The sequence below is a fragment of the Narcine bancroftii genome, chromosome 6 (assembly GCF_036971445.1).
Source record: "Narcine bancroftii isolate sNarBan1 chromosome 6, sNarBan1.hap1, whole genome shotgun sequence".
NCBI lineage: Eukaryota > Metazoa > Chordata > Chondrichthyes > Torpediniformes > Narcinidae > Narcine > Narcine bancroftii.
In genome coordinates, this window is record NC_091474.1 from 83,944,028 (window position 1) to 83,965,399 (window position 21,372).

Sequence of the window (21,372 nt, forward strand, 5' to 3'; positions counted from 1 at the left end):
GATTGAAGAGACTGCCATCCGTGCGGTACCGGATGTAAACAGCGTCTTCATTGTTGGGGTCTTTCATGGCTTGGTTCAGCATCATGCTGAAGAAGATTGAAAAGAGGGTTGGTGCGAGAACACAGCCTTGCTTCACGCCATTGTTAATGGAGAAGGGTTCAGAGAGCTCATTGCTGTATCAACAGTTCTTATTTACACGCATAATAACACTCATACCATAAGTAATCCCTTACTTACCCCATTCAATGACAATAGGTGCTCTGTGATTAGTAAGGGATAACTCGAAAGTGGTATGTGAGAGGAAAAAAAAGTTGAGAACCACTGCATTATCCTATTCAAGACCTTGAGCCTGGTCCAACACTCAGGGTAGATCTCCCTCCTACCTAAACATATTCCTGCCTAATCCCTATAACTCTTGTGTGTTTAAAGGCCCTTTAGTTCAACCCTTAAAAATCCTTGCTAACAGCCCATTGTACATGAATTCTCAAACTTCTGGGTATAGACATTTCTGCTCATTTCACTCCGAAGTAGGTTACTTATTTTAAATCTTCAGCATATACCCCTAGTTCTGGATGCTACAACCAGAAGAATCTGCATTGGGAATCCCTTCCCAAATCTATAAAGCAATTAACCACATTTGAACTGCAAAAATGAGCCCTTAAAGTGACTGACCTGGTAAATGAATATCAGAGTGGGAAAAGCACAGCAGATTATTAGGTACAACAGGTTATGAATCGAAAGCTGGCAAAGTATCTCACACACAAAAGATGCAAGATACGGCAGTGCTGGAATCCCAAAAGAGAACTTAGAATGGCAAGGAGCAGTCAGTCAGTAAAACCGCTGCGATTCTAAATTATTTAATCATCTCAATCCCTGCCAATCATGGCTAAATATTGTTGGGAGAACTGAAGTGATGTGTAAAGACTGTCTTATATGGATTGAAGGTGATGCTGGTAGAAGATTTGAACAAGGAATAATTAGGTTAGTGAGATGGGATGGGAGGAGGTACAAGCAATTCACGAACCACTTAGACTGCAAGGTTTCTTTATTTTTTTTCAATACAGTTTCAGCTCCAGTATTTAGGAAAACAAGACATCGCGTAATTCAATCTGAGATTGAATTAATCCCAGTTGATCCTATGAGTTGTCTCTAAAGCTCCACTTTGGCATCCTGGAAGTGCACGGACAGCAAGGAAGAGTCTGTCTCCTCCTCATGAGGAAAATTAAAATTGATGGGGGCATTGGAATTGACAGTACATCCGACCAATTGACTCTACTTTCTGACATAAATTCAATTCTACTCTGCAGCATAGGTCTGGGTCATTTACAGCAAACACTCTCAAGCCAAAGCTTCAGATTCAGATTCAGATTTCAGATTTGTTGACAGAGAACTTATGTAACATCACATACAACCCTGAGATTCTTTTTTCTGTGGGCAAGGCAGAATTACCACTTATTGGTAGTGCAAAAAAAACTGTACACAGCGTACATATGTAAACAAATAAAGAACTGTAAACAGAAAATGAATGTAAACAAACTGTGCAATACAGAGAGAATAAAAAATCAATAAAGATCAAAACTAAAAGTCTTTAAATGAGCCCATGATTGAGTTTGTTGTTGAGGAGTCTGATGGTGGAGAGGTAGCAGCTGTTCCTGAACCTGGGGTGTGAGACTTGTGGCACCTAGACCTCTTTCCTGATGATAGCAGCAAGAACAGAGCATGTGCTGGGTGGTGTGGATCCATTATGATTGCTGCTGCTCTCCGACGGCAACATTCTCTCTCGATATTCTTGGTAGTGGGGACCATTTTGGCTGTGATGTGCTGGGCTGTGTCTACTACCTTTTGCAGGGCTTTACACTAGGGGATATTGGTGTCCCTATACCAAACCACGATGCAGCTGGTCAGCACACTTCCCACACAGATGTATAAAAATTTGCCATGGTTTCTGGTGTCACACCAAACCTCCGCAAACTTCTGAGGAAGTAGAGGCGCTGACGTGCTTTCTTCACGATGCCATTAGTGTGTTTGGTCCAGGAAAGATCCTTTGAGATAGAGACTTCCAAGAACTTAAATTTGCTCCCCCTCTCCACCTAAGATCCCCCAATGATCACTGGATCGTGCACCTCTGGTTTTCCCTTTCTGAAGTCAACAATTAGCTCCTTGGTTTTCATGACATTAAGTGCGAGGTTGCTGTTGGTGCCCATTCAGCCAAGTTTTCAACCTCCCTCCTGTTTGTTGACTCACCACCTTTCTTTATACAACCCACTACCTTAGTATCGTCGGCAAGCTTGATGTGCAGCAGAGAGAGAGCTCGTTAACCACAAGCTTGACACTGCAAATGAGAAGCAAGACAAAGGAGACTAAAGGAATTAATGGCACAAAATATTTAAATCAGTTCAGATTAATCATTGGACCAATTGGAATCAAATGTATTGATTTCAGGGTTGGAGCAGATTGAATCAGTGCTATTTCTTCAGTGAGGAGATTGACATCAGAATCAGATTTTATTATCGTGAAAATGTTTCACGAAATTCATGTTTAGCGGAAGCATCACTGTGCCATCATTGATAATACCCATCTTACAAAATAGATAAAAATAGTGCACCAAAAATCAAAGTAAGGCAGCATCTTTGGTTCATTGATCGTTCAAGGAGCTGATGGCAGAAGGGAAGAAGGTGTCCTTTGTGCTGCTGAGGGCTCGTCCTCAGGCTTCTGTACCTTTCTCCTGATGGTAGCAGAGTGAAGAGGCCATGGCCTGGGTGGTAGGGGTCCTTAAAGATTAAGGCTGCTTTCTTAGGACCCCGCCTCTTGTGAATGCCCTCGATGGAGTGTGGTGCTCGTGACCAGTCATGAGTTAACAACCCTCTGGAGTTTTTTCTTGTCCTGAGTGTTGGCACCGCTGCACCAGACAGTGATGCAACCAGCCAGAATGCTCTCCACAGGACATCTGTAGAAGAATTTGAGAGTATCCGGTGACGTAACGAATCTCCTCAAACTCCTCAAAAAGTATAGCTGCTGGTGAGCCTTCTTTGTGATTGCATCGATGTGGAGGTTCCTCAGAGATATTGACACCCAGGAATTTGAAGGCCTTTTCACCCTTTCCACTGCTGACCCCTTAATGAGGACTGGTTCATATTTTCCTGATTTCCTCCCGGTCAACAATCATCTCCTTGGTTTTGCTCACGTTGAGTGCAAGGTTCCTGTGGTGACACCACTCAACTGGTCTCCTTGTTGCCATCTGTGATTCTGCCAACAACCATGGTGTCATCGGTAAATTTGTAGGGAACATTTGAATTGTGCCTGTCCACACAGTCATGGGTGTAGAATAAGTAAGCACGTATCCTTGAGGTGCGCCTGTGTTGATAATCAGTCAGGAGACATTGTTTCCAAATCCTACTGACTGTGGCCTTCTGATGAGGAAGTCAAGGATCCAGTTGGGGGGGTGGGGGCGGGGGTGGTGGTGCAGAGGACCAGCATTTGAGAGTGTATTGATCAGATCTGAGGGAATAAAGGTGTTGAAATGGTGCTGGAAGAAGAATGATGTGAAGGTAGTTAGGACAAATTCAAAATGCTGCAGATGATGTAAATCTGAAATAAAAATTAAGTACATAACAAATAGGAGCAGAGGTGAGCAATCTGGCCTATCGAGCCTGCTCCATTCTATAGCATCATGGCTGATGTGGCTATGGACTCAGCTCAAACTAACCTGTCTTTTTCCCATAACCCTTAATTCCCTGACTAGACAAAAATATAGCAGTGTGATAAATAAAGCAGAACATTATCAGCCCCAACAAGCATTGCCTAGCTTAAAAATCAGGTCTGCGCCTCCAGGGCAATCTTAAATTAGAGCACCTCATGTGGAAAAAGAATCAGTCCTGAAAGTGGACAAGTTATTTGATGGATTGAGTGGGAGCTGAGTGAAATGGAAGGAGCTTTTGCAATCTCAGAACCCACCTTAACTTGTGCAAATAAAGAGGTTGCTTCTGTCCACCATGACAGAAGGTAATTAACTCCACAAGGCTCCCTCTTGAGTGATGACATCCAGAAATGAGTTACAGCCACCTCACAACTCTAGACATTTACCACATTACACTCATGGGATGAAATGCGCTGCTCACAGCCCTTCTGGTGTGTTTTCAAATAAGAAAATCAATTGAAATGGAACCTGAGAAATGGCTTGGATGCTGACCTGTGATCGACTGAGTTTCATCTTCTCAAATCATCTCTCAGATTTGGTAAATTTGAGAATTTTAAGTTACTATAACTTGAACCTTTTATGGTGAACCAACAGCTGAACCTATATCAGGTGCCCTAACCTTTGCTTTATGGATAAAGCCCAGCTGTGCTGTATACCACAAACATGAAAATCAAGTGAATGAATTGCTTTATTGTAACATGTATCAAAATGCAGTGAGAAACATTGTCCTGTGTGCTAACCAAGCAACCCTGCTTGTACAATAGATAACAAGAAATAAATAGACAAATGAAGAAGACAACAAGTTAGGAAATAGTGCCACAGTAATCAAATAGTGTAGGAAATAGAGGAAGATACTGTTTTAAAGGCAGTGTGTGTGCATCTATTTTGGCAATATGAGATCCATTTCACAGTTGATGTAGCCATTAGCACAACACCTTTACAGACCCAGCAATCAGGAGTAGGGTTTGAATCCTGTGCTGGCTGTATGGAGTCTGTACGTTCTCCCCATGCCTGTGTGGGATTTCCCTGGGTGTTCCCAGTTTCCTCCCACCATTTGAAACGGACTGAGGGTGTAAGTCAATGGGGTGTAAATTGGATGGCACACTAACATGGACCAAAATAGCCTGTTACTGTGCTGTATGTCTAAATTTAAAAAAAATTAAAAACCAGAGGAGTACAATGCAGCGATCATTGGGGGATCAGGGGTGGAGAGAGTGAGCAAGTTTAATTTTTTGGAAATTACTATTCTATCTTGAATATCTTGGAAGATCTTTCCTGGACCCAACTCACTGATTATATCATGAAGAAAGCACGTCAGTGCTTTTACCTCCTCAGGAGTTTGCAGAAATTTGGTATGACATCGGAATCTTAGGCAAATTTCTACAGATTTGTGCTGGAAAGTGTGCTGACTGGCTGCATCACGATTTGGGGACACCAACATCTCTGCGCTTAAAGCCCTGCAAATGGTCATGGACACATCCTAGGACATCACAGGCAAAGCCCTCCCCACCATCGAGAACATCTGCAGGGAACACTGCTGTTGGAGAGCAGCAGCAATCATCAAGGATCATGAATCCACCCTCTGTTCTTGCTGTTCCTAACAGGAAAGACTCGCACCGCCAAGTTCAGGAACAGCTGCTCCCCCTCCACCATCGGACTCCTCAACAACAAACTCTAACAGGGACTCATTTAAGGACTTTTACTTTTGCACTTTATTGTTTTTTTTCTCCCTGTGTTGCACAATTTGTTCACATTTCTTTATTTACATGTGTACGTTAAGTATAGTTTCTCACACTACCAAAGAATGATAATTCTGCCTCGTCCACAGGAAAAAGAATCTCAGGGTTATATGTGGTGTCACGTATGCACTCTGACAATAAATCTGAAATCTGAATCTGAGGCAGAGAATAGCAGGAAAGGAACTGTCCTTGAACCCAGGGTTTTGTGTTTTCAAGCTAATCTATTTTCTGCCCAGCAGAAAGAAGAAGTGAGCCCTTTAATATTTTAGCAGCTCTCCCGATACAGTGAGAGGTATAGTCGGATTCGATGGAGGGGAGACTGTGTCAGGTGACCTACCTTGTTGTAGATTTCTCTGGTTTTATGTTGGCTTCCCAAATTTAGGAAATTTGTTCTGATGTAACATCTTTGATGTCAAAAGCAGTGTGGTTGTATATATTGAATCTTTGTGGTCACAGATATTTATTGTTCAAGGTTTGAGATTTGCTTGCTATAATTTTGAAGTTACTGAACGTCTGAGTGAATTTCAAAGGTCTGGGAAAACTGTGAAGGAGGGGCACGCTTGATGAATCTGGCAGCTTATCACCAGATTCGGCAGAGTCTGTTCCCTCTGTTTCAAATGACTTTTGTCATTGACCCTCTTTCCTCTGAGAAACAACAGTCTCAATAAAACATCCATCTCCACTGTTCACTCTTCAGTCCCAGGTTGGCTGGAGAATATCAATCTGCCTCCACCTTTGTGGCCACCTCCATCTCTACATGCAAGTAACTTTACTGGATGATTTTCTTGATGGAATAATCCATGCCTCATCAAGGTAAGGTTCCTGAATATTGCAATCCTTGCTGGGATCAAAGATCCTCAATGATATGAAGGTATATCATATGGTACTTGGACATAATATTTTTTCCCAGGGCGGGAGTAGCAAACACCAGAGGATGTCTGTACAAAGTGAAGTGAGGAATATTTGGGGGTAAGCTTTTTTTTTACAAAGAATTGCGGGTGACTAGAATACTTTGCCAGGTTTGGTGATGGAGGCTGGGACAATAGGAGCATTTAAGAGACTCTTAGACAGGCACATGGATGAAAGAAAATAGAAGGTTATGAGGTAGGGAGGGTTTTGATTTTTTGGGGATAGATATATGTAGGGCACTACCAGTAACCTCAGAGACAAACTGAGGAAACGATAGGCTTTAATATACATAAGAACCTTGCTGGCTCGGATCCCAGGATAGGAATGACGACAAGGGAAAGGTGGCTCGACCTTTATGGCCCAGGACCATGGGAGGAGTCATCCATAGGTGGGCCAGCTCCATATATACAACTGACAATGATAACTATATACAATGGAGGAAACGTATCACCACAGTATACATGGGTCAGCACAGCATAATGGGCCAAAGGGCCTACACTGTGATGTAAAATTCTATGTTCTATACTTTGAGATGGTTTTACGTTACATTATTTTACGAGATTTTATAACTCAGTTGTCTATGATGCATTCTCCTCCTCTTTTACTTAATGCAAACTAAGCTAGATTGGTGGGTTTCGAATTGAGTGTTCTAATCTTTGCTTTTCCAAGTTGTCGACTGTAATAACCTGATACATAATCAGTGTGAGAAGTAGCTCTGATATCATTTGCCTCTAATTGGTTAACTGAAGTAATTAACAGGCAAATTCACCTCGAATGCAATGTTAGGGGGTTTTTTTGCTGATGTTTCTAATCTTAAAACTGGCTTTGAACTGAGCAAAGTTTGAAGCAAATAAATTACTTTTCACATGGTTAGTTCAATTTTCTTAATTGTGATTATGAGCTTGCATTGATTTCAGCATGAGATCCCATTCAAGGAATATTATTTGGTGCTCATATTTATCAAAAAAACAAGTAAGCATCTGCAGAAATAGTGAGTGGAATGATAACTTACTAGTTTAGGAAAGTCCGTTTCTATCACCAGAACTTATCGACCTGTTCACTGTAAGTAGTGCTCGTGTCTGGGTGAAAGGTAGAATCTGAGGGGATTGTAAGGGGAATAAAAAAAAGGATTAATGTAAATGGGTGCGAGGTGGTTTTTGTGGATTTGGGGGCTGTGGGGTACGACTCCATATCTATGAAACGCAGTTGTTCAGCTCGTCACAAAAGGGAAAATTCCAATTTCAAGAGTTACATGTTATATTTCTGCACTTCTGCTCTTAGATTTAGCTTAATGCTTCAAGGGCTTTAAATCCATTTAGTGTCATAAAATTTACAGCACAGAAATAGATCATTGCACCAACTGATCCATGTTATTGATTCATCACACAAAGCTTCATCATTTTTATAGCAACTTCTCTCCCTGTTCCTTTCTGCCTCATCCAGCTCCTCAAATGTATATCAGCTACTTATATCCTTGTAGGAGTGAGTTTCAAGTCAAGTTGATTGTTGTCTCATTGTGCAAGTACAATGAAACAGAGTTGCCCCTGATCCTCGGGCCAAAACACACAGATACACAACCAGATATTACAAACATACAGACAAACAATACATATCCAGGACAAGTATTTCATAAATAAATAGTTTTATGAATATGAGAGTCTCGGATGGTTAGTGTGAGCCGTTCATTTGGTTGTTCAGTATTCTCACTGTCCATGGGAGAAGGCGTTCTTCAGCCTGGTGGTGCAGGCTCTGATCCTCCTGGATCTCTTTCCCAATGAGAGCAGCTGAAAGATGCTGTATGCAGGATGGAAGGGGTCCTCAATAATTCTTCACACCCTCTTCAGACAATGATCCCAAGAAATCATGTCAATGGGAGCGCGGGGGTGGGGTGGGGAGACTCCTGTGATCCTCTCTGCCAATCTTTTGGTCCTGTGGATTAACCTCTGATCCATTTCTTTGCGGCAACCATACCACTGTGAAATAGCTGGCCAGGACCCTTTCGATATAGTTCCTATAGAAGGTTGACATAATGGTGGCTCATAGCTTTATCTATTTTTGTCTTTCAGGAAGTGTAGTCACAGTTGCACCTTCCTGATGTGACGAAATGTTGAGTGACCACAATAGATCTCTACTTAAGTGAGCGCCAAGGAACTTAGTGCTCTCCACTCTCTCTGCTACAGAGTTGTTGATGTGTAGTGGAGGGTGGTTGTTCCTGATTCCTCTGAGGCCTACGATCATTTTCTTCATCTTGGTCTTATTGACATCCAGGTTGTTACTCATGCACCATATCACGAGATTTTCAACTTGCATGCTATAGGTGCTCTGTGGTTAGTAAGGGATTACTTAAGGTGGTATGTGAGTGGGGGAAAAAAGGTTGAGAATTACTAGTCTGTACCATCTATCAAGATCCATTTACATCAATCTCACTTTATTGTTCCTCTGGATTCTACCACCTTTGGGTCAATTTATAGTGGCTGAATAACTGATAAACTTTGCCTTTAGAATGGAGAAAAGTGGTCTCAAAGAGAATGTATACATTTCACAGGAATGATACAAGATACCAGGATTAAATCCAACCAACGACCAGCTGTGCCACTGTGGTGTCATCTTCTTACCCACAAGTAGCAACCCTAATCACTGTACTCTTTCCTAGTTTTCAAGATTTCTCTCATTGTCATGTAATAAAACAGAAACTGTAATATTACTCAAAATTTCCTATATTCTATTGTAAGGCAGACAAAGATTCACCTTCAACAGAAATTGCCTGGTGCCCTTACAATCAGAGAAAGAGAAGCAAAAGAGAGCCCCCCACCCCTTTCCCAAATTATTGAGTGTCCATGGATTTAACTCCAGTGCCTCTGCGTGCACTCAGTCCTAACTATCAGCAACCCAGATCCAAACCTCTGACACAGACTCAGCAGACTCCAGGGAATCAGAGATACTGGTGCAGGATCCGGGAACCACATTACCCCCTTGCATCTCAGTTCTTGTACTAGGTACTCCTTCAGCCAGTGTCAAAACAGTCTCCAGCAGTCTGCAGCCCAGTGCGAGTCCCTTGACCGGAGTCACCAGCAGCCCGCAGCCTCCGTTGATTCCTCGCTTTGAGTCACAAACAGCCTCAGGACCCTTCGCTGGCCCGCCACTGTGGTTACCCTCCCATAGGTTGTCTTTTCTGCTTCTCCTTCTCAGACAGGGTGTGATTCTAGAGCCCTGCACCGGTTTCTCTGATTCCTTGGAGTCTGCAACCCCCTTGTGGGTGCAGTTGCAGAATTTTGAGTCCGGTTAAAGCCTGTGTGTGCAAGCTCTGGCAGTTGGACCCCGCGGGGGAGCTGTGTGTGTCTCTGTGATGCACACCAGAGTCAACACTGCCATGACAGCAGCTCCGACGGGTGCCAAAATTTTGTTTTAAAGAGGTTTCCCTCAGATTGAGAGAAAAAACACTCTAGCTTGTTCTATATTTGCAGGCAGGTGTAACTCACAGCTCCAAATATTACATGGAGCTATATAGAATGGAATCCACTGTTATTCTTCACACATTCTCCTTTCTACTGCAATGTCAAGCAATTGGGTGACATTCAGCTCCCGTGGAAAGTTTTCACACACTGAAAGAAGTTTGGGATCCCGCCACCTTGTGAGGGCTATGAGATTAAAGCCTCTCACACACAGTATTCACTTCCTGCAGATCAGCAAAGTTCTCTGAGATTAATCTATCAGCGCTTCTAAAATGTAATGGTGCTGACCTTTAAAATCCAGGAGCCCTGCTCGCCACACACACACACACAAAAAAAACTATAAAAGCAATCTGCTCTGCCTCGTTGTTTAGATAACCTGCTCCCCATAAAAGTATATCACTGCAGTACTTTGTGGCAATGCCACAGAATCATACAGCAGCACCAGTAATGGCAGGTTATAAATAGAAGGCGAGACAGTTTGAAAAATAGCTCGTTTGGTTCATGAAATGCAGGACATATGGCATCAGCTGGGGTGAAATATAAGAGCAGGGATGTCGCATTATAACTTTGTAAAACATTGGTGAGGAGTTCTGGCTGCCACACCACAGGAAGAACAGAATGGGGAGACTCACCCGCTGTTGCCTGGACTGGAGCGTTTCAAATGCAAGGAGAGGCTGGAGCAATGACTTCGAAGGATCAGATTCCAATGGGGAAAAAAAGCCTTCGATGAGCTTATGGAGGAGCTGGACACATCAGATAACAACGCCCCCAAGTACTGGAGAAGGTTCAGAGATGATCAGATCAGAGGGAACAATGTTTTGAAGGGGATACACCAGACATTCTCAAACCTCTTTTCTTTTTTGACTCTGACCCACCCCCCCCCCACCCCGCAGGTCTCTGCTCAAAGATTATGGGCTCTGACCCCCTCCCCCCACCCCGAGAACTCTGCTCAAAGTTTATGGGCTTGCTTCCACGTGAAGCAGTGAAGTTTAGTTGGTTTGTTCTGTACTTCTACCTACTACATTAAAAAAAATGACACATTGTATTATTTCAGTCTGTAATACCCCCAATACCGCTGGGGGGGGGGGCGTTATGCCGAGAGAGGGGGTTATGCCCCCCCATTGAGAATGGCTGGGATAGTCTAAGAATATCTCAGAATCTTTTATCCCTCAGTGGTGGTGTCAGAAACAAGGAGGAATAGATGTGAGGAGAGTGGTGGGAGGTGTTTGAGAGAATGAGATGGAAGAATCTAGAAAGATCTCCTGACGGGGTGGTGGAGACAGGTACACTCAGGACATTTAACAAACACCTGGGAAAGCCACTTCATCACCGTGGCAATTGAAGGTTACAGACCAAAAGGGACGAGGTATGCACATTGGTTAGCATGGGTGGAAGGGTCTGATTCTGTGCTGTACGACTTCACTGTGGGAGCTGAAAAATAGTTACTGGTCCAAATAGTTGCTCCACCCTCGCTTCCCACACCTCAACCCCATCCTCCTGAACACCACCCCCCCCCCCACCGCCCTTTCCATTGCGTATAAACCAGCACCTTGCGATTCATTATTTATCACACAGATCCCACTCACAACACCAGCTCTCCTGCCATAACGTAGAGGTCACTATGGAGGTCAGGGGTCAGTTCTCACATCAAAAGATTGTTTACCACAAGTTTTTGGGGTGGTGGGGGGGGGTTACCATAACTTATGGTCACAATTCCTCATTTGGGCTGTGTAAATCTAAACTGAGGTCTGATTTTTAGATTGATGGAGCGACTTGCATATTTATCTTGGCTTCTTTTACATTTGATTCTTTTTCTTATATCCCCTTCACAGAGTGAATGATTCCTCAGTGAAAAGTGTTGCTGAAATTGTCCCCACCAACTTCAACTTGAAACAGCTTAAATCTCATTCTACAATGAGGTCCATTAATTAGTCAATAATTTACATAAATCTGTTAATTACTACTGAATTAATTTCAATGACTGAAATTCCAATCCAAGCTTTTGTTATTAAAGATTGAAGTGGCAAAAGGGGATAAGTTACTGATTTTTAACTATAACTTTTTAGACTGGAAAAGAATGAATAAACGGCAAGATGGAGGTAAATTAATTTTCTTTAATTAAAGAACTGAAGAATTTAATGTCCCAACAATACCAGAATAATACTATAATTCAGAATTCAATTATTGTTTCAATTTTAGGCACAGTTTGTAGTGAATTAATTGAATATAGAATTAAATGTCTCTCCCTCATAATAATTGATAGGAAGTCTCCTTTATTATATCACTGGAAAAACTAAATGGAATTCATCGAATGGTGCAGATCAGAAGGAGGCAGTTTCAGCTACGGAGTTTGTGAAGACTCCTTGGTTGCACTGTCCAATTCATCCTTCTCCAGAATTCTGTCCTCATATCTCTGCCTCTTTCCATCAACTCAAGTAGTTTGGGTTTGGCTTTTTGCCAGCATCACACAGTTCCCCTTGGCAGGTCAATAATTTGACAGAGTTATATTGCAACTTTAATACTGTTGTGAAACACAATTACCTTTGCAATGAGACTTACAGTCATTTCAAGGTTCTCTTTATTTCCCTCCCTAAGTCTCTCAGGCTTCCTGATTTCTTTTAAGATGTTTGTTCCTTGGACTCTCTTTGACCAAGTTTATCTCACTAAATATCTCCCATAGGCTTGAATTTGTTCTATGAATGGCTCCTGCAAAGAATGTTGGATGTTTTGCTGCATTAAATGAGTCATATAGATGTGAGTTACGGTTGTTATGGTGCGAATGTATTCAACATGCATTTCAGGGAGAATAAAGCAGTAATAATTAGACCCTGTAAGTTATAAAGACATCAATAACATTTCTGTCATGTGGACATATACCATTCCCACTCCTGTTAATAGATCAACCATCAAATGGATGGATTGATCTTGGAGCACTGCACAACGTACATTAAAAACACCATTATTTTTCTGCCTATCTGTTAGATTGTTTTTTGTGCTGATAAGGGGTAATGGTCTGTCTAAAATAAATCTGAAATCTATTGTGTGCAATGCTTAATAAAAAATGGAATGCATTAATTCATCAGGGACAACATCCTTCTGCTGCCAAAAGCAACATGGCATTGAAATCTTCACAAAATTGCAGTCAAAGCCACCGAAATTCAAAGGTGCCCATGAAAAATATACTTCATATGATTAACAATACAAGATGAGATGGAGGTTTTATTTCCCCGGTATCTGTACCCTCACATAAATCAGTAGGATTTATATAGTGTGTGTTAGCTGCAATCACACAGCATGACTCTTGGTTCAACGCATTTAATAAAGAATTGAGTGGATTTTATGATTTAAGAGTTTGTGATAAAAAACGTTTTGTTAGGCAAAAATACATAAAACACTGTTCAAAACTGAAGCTTATTGATGACCATTGTGGAACGTTGTGATAGATGGATGGTTCAAAAGTTAATCAGAAGGAAAAAAAAAGATAACAAAAAAGGAAATTGCTTCCATTGTAGCTTTACAAAACCTTTTACTGCGAACAAATTATTTCGGAGGCTCCGTCACAATTTTGGAGGGGAAAATTGTGACACTACATGTGTGCACAGGTAATAGATGTGATGGGCCTGTTTAATTGGGAGTGGTTGGAAAGAGAGCATAAATGATGATCATCAGTCTTATCTAAGTGTTCTGTCCTGAAACGCCAACTATTCTTTTTTGCCTGCTGATACTGCTTGACCCACTGAATTCCACCAGTCGAATGTTTTTTTTTGCTCCAGATTCCATTCCCTGCCGTATCTCATGTGTCTCAAGGATACTCATCTTAAAGAAGGGATGATGTAAAATGCAGCTCAGAAAAATCGAAATCTGATTCAATTGCAATGAAATGCATCTTAAAATAGAAATGTACTGACAAAAGAACACACTTATATTTGGAAAAGTGTTCATGAACCAATTCTGCAACTAATGTTAAGTTCCAATGTGTGAACTGCAATTCAGTTCACAAATCTCTTATCCTGAGGCACGATGTTTGGTTCATTTCGACTCCAGTGACTTAAGAAAAACTCAAGCTGAGCTTGTGGTTGCAGTTATGAAGGATGGTTGCTATATTGGGATGGACCTTTTATCTCCTTACCCTCTCGTTAGATTTAAAGACCCGATGACTCAACTTCAAAAGTTCAAAACGCACTGGTGCATCTCAGGGCTGTGTGCTCAGCCCACTCCTGATCACGCTACTCACCCATGGCTGCATCGCCAGATCCAACTCCAACAGTGTCATCAAATTTGCAGATGACTCAACAGTAGTTGGCCTCCTCAGCAACAACGATCAGTCACACTATGGATGAGATGTGGAAGATCTCATGGTGTGGTGCAAGAGTAACAACTTGAGTCTCAACGTGGACACAACGAATGAGATGATCATGAACTAGAGAAAGACCACCCACCACTAAATATCAATAATTCTGTGGTGAAGAGAGTGGAGACACCAAGTTTCCTGGAGTACACTGAACTAGTGACCTATTGTGGGCACACTACATCTCCTCACTTGTCAGGAAGCCACAACAGTGACTGCACTTCATGAGAAGAGTGAAGCGGGCAAAGCTGCCGACCACCATAATGTCAACCTGTTACAGGAACACTATCGAGACTGTCCTGAATGGCTGCATCACAGTGAGGTATAGTTGCTGCAGAGAAATAGATCAGTAGTCAATCAATGACAGAGAGGATCACTGGAATATACCCCACCCCCATCGACATGATCCACCAGGATCATTGTCTGAAGAGGGAATGCAAAATTATTGAAGAGCCCTTCCACTCTGCACACAGCATCTTTCAGCTTCTCCTGTTGAGAAAGAGATACAAGAGGATCAAAGCCAGCACCACCAGGCTGAGGAACAGCTTCTTCCCACGGGCAGGGAGAATGCTAAATGATCAAACAAACTGCTCACACTAACCACCTGAGACTCTCATCGTTACAAGGCAATATTTATTTGTATGTATGAATACTTGTCCTGCATATATTATGTCTGGTTGTGTGTCTGTGTGTTTTGTACCGAGGATCAGGGAACACATCTTACTTTTGCACTTCATTTTTTCTTTCTCTGTGTATTGCAGTCAGTTTGTTTACATTTCTTTATTTGTTTGCATGTGTAGATTGAGTACAGTTTTTTGCACTACCAATCAGTGGTAATTCTGCCTCACCCTCAGGAAAAAGAATCTCAGGGTTGTATGTGATGTGATGAATGTACTCTGACAATAAATACAAACTTGAAAACTGTTCTTGAACCTGGATGTGCTGGACTTCAGGACTCTGTCCCTTCTCCCCGAAGTGAGCAGTGAGAAGAGGTTGTGATCAGAGACATGGGGGGGGGGGGGGGGGGTTTCTTCATGTTGTTGGCAGCGTCTCACGTGGACGTTAGGTCTCCCTGTCTCTGCAGCCTTCTGCGTTCCTCACTACTCGAGTCGCCAGGTCTGTTGTAGAGCCATTGTCCTGAAATATAAACTCTGGTTCTCTCTACATAAATGCTCCTCCCAGCCATTCTGAGAACATCAGCACAGAATGCAAGGTTTACACGACCAAGTTCCACATGAAAATCACAAGATTGCAAGATAAAAGCATATGATTGTCCTGGTGTGCAAACTATAGGGTGTTCATCAAAGATAAAAATGTAATTCTGTGGAGTCAAAGAACATGGAGAAGAAATTGAAGAAGATGGAACAGAACAAGAGTGGAGCTACATGATACCGACAAATGAAAATCTGCCATAGCTGCAGAGTGTAGTTTACTGGAAGACTGCAGGTGAAAGCAGATCCATTGATTAAAGAGATCTTGTATTTAAAGGGCTTGATAGAAGAGCTCAGGAAAGCTAAAAGTATAAAAAAACTTATAATATGACATTAATGGTTTAATTTTGTACAAAATGTAATGTTGCTAAATGCTTTAAACCAGAAATTTTTTTTTTAATTAAAAATTAGGCAGAACAGTTGGCGTAGCGTTTAATGCAATGCCTTTACAGTGCGCTCTCTGTAAGGAGTTTGTACGTTCTCCCCGTGTCTGCGTGGGTTTTCTCCAGGGGCTCTGGTTTCCTCCAACCCTTCAAAACGTATTGGGATTGTAAATGAATTGGGTGGCATGGACTCGTGGTCCAAAATGGCCTGTTAAAATAACTGTGGCAAGTATTTGCATAAAATCAGGAAACAACTGAGGGATACATTGGGATTGTTAGGTTGTCCACAAAACTCTTTTTCCAAATCCAGTGTTGTGTTGTATGACCCTCTACAACATTAGCATTGAATGACTGAAGTTAAGAAGGTATCCCTCAGATATAAAGGCCCAGATATCACTTCAAGGAAGAACAGATGTTTTTTTACAAGTCAAGTGAAGTCAAGCTTATTGTCATCTGATCGCACAAGCACAACCTGACAAAACAGTGTTCTCTGGTCCTCAGTGCAAACAATTTTAGATTTTAAGATTCCTTTATTGTTTTGTAATAAGACAGTGAAATATTACACACAATTTCCTTTTGTCTTTCACTTTTGAAATTGCCTGAAGCACCTCTTACAATCAGAGAAAGAGAAGCAAAAGAGAGTCCCCTCAGAGACACCGAGTCCCTGTGGACTCGTCTCTAGTGCTGTTTCAGCCCCCACACACAGAGTTCAGTCCAAATCATCAATAGCGCGAGCTCCAGATCTGAATCTCAAACACAATCAGGAAACCTTTAGCGCCCTCGACATCCCTCACATCCTGTTTCCAATACCTAATACCCCTTCAGCCAGTCTTGAGCCAGGCTCCAGCATTCTGCAGCCCAGTGTGTATCCCTTGACTACAGTCGCCAGCAGCTTCTGCGGGCTCCTCGTCTCGAGTTGCCAACAGCCCATTGACTGAATGTTATTCAGCTGCAGAACGCCTCGCTGGTTCGCCTCCATGGTCACCATCCCGTCGATGTGGGGTGGAAGCGTTTTGTGCGCCCTCTTTAGTCAACAATTCTCTTTAGATCACATCGATGGTGGGTGGGGGGGGTGGAGAGGGAGACTCACAGATTCTCTGTGACACGAGCAGTCCTGTGGATTGACAGCAACCATATTGCCCAGTGCACCCCATTCTCACTCCTCTGAGTCCAAGTCATTCTTATCTCCCATCACCACAATAATGTTATCCAATCAGTGTCTCAATGGGCATAACATGGCTGCCATTTCCATGAAGCTACATGTTAACAACGTTCAGGATCCGATGAAAGGTCAATGGTCCGAAACCTGATCTCTGCCTTACCATGTAACTGTTGTCTGACCTTTTGTGTAGCTCCAGAACTCTGTTTATGTCACACATTTCCAGCATCTGTGCTTTGTTGATTTTCAACAGTGCTCCACTGGACGTGAAGTGCTTTGGGATTTCCTGTGAAAGGTTCAACGGAAATCCACATTTCGCTCTTCTTTCAATAATAGGCTGTGTGTTTACTCTATGGAGGTATGGAGCATGGGGTTGCCCAGAATCACATCAGGCAAAAGAGGTTATTTTTATCCTTGTGTTCAAAAACCGGTGCTGAAAGGTAAATGTTAAGTGGGGGACAAGAGGTCATGTCTGGAAGAAGAATGGTGGGCGGGAGGTGTGCTGCTGGTATGGAGTGGGTGGGTGAAGATGCGTGTGGAGCTCTTGGTGTCTAATCTAAAGTTTATTGCTCAAGATATCTGCTCGCGATCACATGATGGGAGTTTGCTGTGTGCATGTTGGTAGCTGCAATACCTACATGACAACATTTTAAAAATATTTCACTGGCTCTAAAGTGTTTTGGAGTGATTGAAAGTCATTGCCAAAGTTACAGTATCTTTCTTAAATCATGAAGGGGGTCATGGCACAAGGTGACCAACAGGCTGACTTTGTTTGGTGGCTGATGAGGCCAATGTAGGAACCACATTCTTCCACCAAGTGGTGTCTGATTGGAATGCACAGGCAGGCTTTTTTTGTGAGGTGATGCAATCTTCCCACTGTTTGCAGTGGTCTTCCATCCCATCCTTCTGTCAACACTCTACAGGAGCTCTTTCAAGAACATCCTGGCCAACTGCCTCACAGGGAAGTGGTTCAGAGGACAATCCACATGATCATAATAATGGCAGAGGCAATCACTGGAGTCTCCTTTTCACCCTTCCGATGTGATCTACCGGGAAGAGGGCACGCAAAATCATTGAAGACCCCTTCCTCCCCGCATGCAGCATCTTTCAGCTGTTCCCGTCAGGAAAGAGATACGGGAGTATCAGAACCAGCACCACCAGGCTGAGGAACAGCTTCTCCCACGGGCAGTGAGAATGGTGAACGACCAAAGGAACTGCTCACACTGACCATTCAAGAACAATGCAGACTCGATGATTGAAATTTTAAAAAATATATACTTATTTATTTGTATATTTAAATATCCGTCCTGCGTATGTATTGTTTGTCTGTGTGTGTGCTATGTCTGGTATGGTGTCTACATGTTTTTGAACTGAGGACTGGAGAACGCTGTTTCTTTGGGTTGCACTTGTACAATCAGATGACAATAAACTTGACAACTGCTCATGCTCCACCTTGATAGTTGCTTGTCTCAAGTAGAAAAGTAAGGAAGTCATGTTGCACCTACATTGACCTTTGATTAAGCAAACTTTTCCAGGCAAAAAGAAATTTCATGTAATATGACACTGTTTAATTACTATGACAATAAATTGAATCTTGAATCTTGATTAGGCTATACTTTGATTCGGAGTATTTTATATATTTCTGGTGCCCCAATGCAGGAAGGATATGGAAGCTTTGGAAAGGTTACGGAAGAGATTTACCAGGATAATGACTGAATTAGAGGATGTGAATTTTCAGGCGAGATTGGACAATCATGGATTGTTTTCCCTGGAGGTTCAAAAGCTGATAGGCATTTGTAAAATTAGGAGAGCCTTTCACATGGTATCCAGGTTAGCCAGATCGCATACAAGAGGACATGCACCTAAGGTAAGGGAGGGGGCTAGGGGAAGTTTATAGGAGATGTGTGGGGCAGGTTTTTAACAGAGAGAGTTGTGGATGCTTGGAGTGGGCTGCCTGAAGCAGTGGGGCAAGCAGATACAACAGTAGCCTCAATGAGGATTCTAGATAGACACATAAAAGTACACAGAAATGCTGGAGGAACTCAGCCAGTCTCGCACGGTCCATAGGAGATAGATATATTACCGATGTTTCAGGCCTGAGACCTTTTTCAAGGAATAAGCAAAGAACAGGAAGCATCAGAATAAAGGCAAGACTGGCCGGAAGAGGAGTCCAGACCAACTAACGGTTGGTGTTAATTGGATATAAGAGGAGAGGTGAGAATTGATTTTGGCTCTACGAAAGGAGGCAGGAAGAGAAAGAAGGAGACAGAGCTGGGAAAAGGCAACAGGGAAGAAGTGAGGGGTGGGGTGTTTTAATGGAAGCTGGAGAAGTCAATGTTAATCCCATCCAGTTGCAGGGTGCCCAATATGTTGTTCCTCCAATGTGTGGGTGGTCTCATTTTGGCAGTGCATGAGATCATGGGTACACATGTCAGCAAGGGAATGGGATGGGGAATTGAAATGAGTGGCCACTGGGAGATCCACACTAGTGCACTAGAAAGACCCAATAATCTCCCATTCTGCACCCAGTCTCTCTGATGTAGAGATCACAACGGAAACATTGGATGCAGTACATGACCCCTGCAGATTCACAAGTGAAATGTTGCTTAACTTGGAAGGACTGTTTGGGGCCCAAATGGTGGTGGAGAGGAGGTGTGGCCACAATTGGAGCATCTCCTGCACTTACAGGGTTAGGTGCCAAGGGAATGAGAGAGAAGTGGAGGGAGTGGTCCCTGTGGAAGATGGAGAGAGGAGGAAAGGAATAGAGGGATAGGCATCATGTGCAAACTTAGAGTTCTGTTTAATTTAAGCATCATGTTTGGCTCAGCCAGTTGGGCCGAAGGGCCTTTTCCTGTGCTGCAGTGTGGAGCCAGGAATTCCAAGAACAAAGCACTTCCATAAAACTCCATCTGGTAACCTCTTCCTGTTTCAAACTCAGAATAGAGTGTGCTGAGAGTCCATTTTGGAGTTACTTCAGAAGTTGTATTTATTTATATGGGAGTGTGATAGTACAGATCTATCACCAATATATATAGTGTATATAGTTACAGTATCTAGACTGTGCTTACAGCGATTGGCTGAGAGCTTAGCCACGCCTACTGTCTGGGCCTTAAAGGGTTGTGTCCCTAGCCAGGTCGGATCATTCTGGACTGGTCGGCCACCTGTGAAGAGCTCCTGACTTTTGCTAATAAAAGCCTTGGTTTGGATCAACAAGTCTTTGGTTCTTTCGACGAGCTCTACAGGGAGTTCTGGAAAAACTTCCGTGATAGAAAAGCACAGAGGAAACTAACTGATGAAATCATTCACAAGGCAGTTGTCAGAGCCCTGGGATCGTTAGAGAAGGATAAATTAGGCAGGTTGCATGGTTTTCCTCAACACTAACTTCTTTTATTGAAGAGCCCGGTTGTTAACTGAATCCTAGAGTACAGTTCAATTTCGCAGTGACACGTTAGCTCCATTTTTAGGATAAAATCTTGGAATTGTTGAGCAATAGATAATGCTCCCCTGGTCTCTAAACTGCGGAGGAAATTCAGCACTGAAAGGGATAATGAAATGTCACCAAAGGTGATGTATAATCTAATTAACCAGCTTTGTAAAGCAAAATTAACATCTCACTTTTGCTGACTGATGGAATAGTCCTCAAAGCTTTGGCCAAAGGCAAAAGAGATTTCTTTAATTGTTCATATGCTTTCTTTTTGTTTTTTTTAAACATTTAACATTATGGCAAATTTTATAATTACAGGTTATACTTCTTTAATCCAGCAACGTCAGGACCTGGCCACTGCCGGACCACAGAAAATGCTGGGAAACAGAAATTGAAGGGAACCGCCTATGTAAACTTATCAAAGGTAGAACAAAGCTTAAAACAGGAAATAATCCTGCGCGTCAGCACGGTTAGCGCAGCACCTTTACAGAACCAGCCACTGGGACGTTAGTACAAACTCCTTGCAGTCATTGCAGGACTTAAACCACGGTCCCGATCGCGGCAGATTCAACCGAATCTCGAATCTTGAAAACTACATCAAGACCCTTACTGCACTTTTTGTATTGAAATCTTAGTTTTGTCTAATCTGAAGGAGAGAGTGTTAATAATCACTGAAAACATCAACAACCACTGCTTGTGCCCCTGACGACTGTTAAGATTTAACTTCGAAATAATATCTCACTGAGTAGATGCTGCATTAAAGCAGGCTGTTCACCAACTCTGTTAGTGTCAATGTCAAAGCTGCAGCACTAAATTTCTTTCACAGTGTCAGTCTTCATAAAATTTCTTCCCTACCACCCAACTGAGATCCAAGAGTAGAGGACAATTTATCAACAAAAGAGAGGCAGTGAATACCAACTGGCAAAAACTCTTTAAGAACGAATCAACCAGGACATTCACAAAGAGCTGCTGTGACTTTGGGCTTGAATTATAAGGAAAGGCTGGATCCAATTACAGTGGTGGCTGTAATAGAAACATAGAAAATAGGTG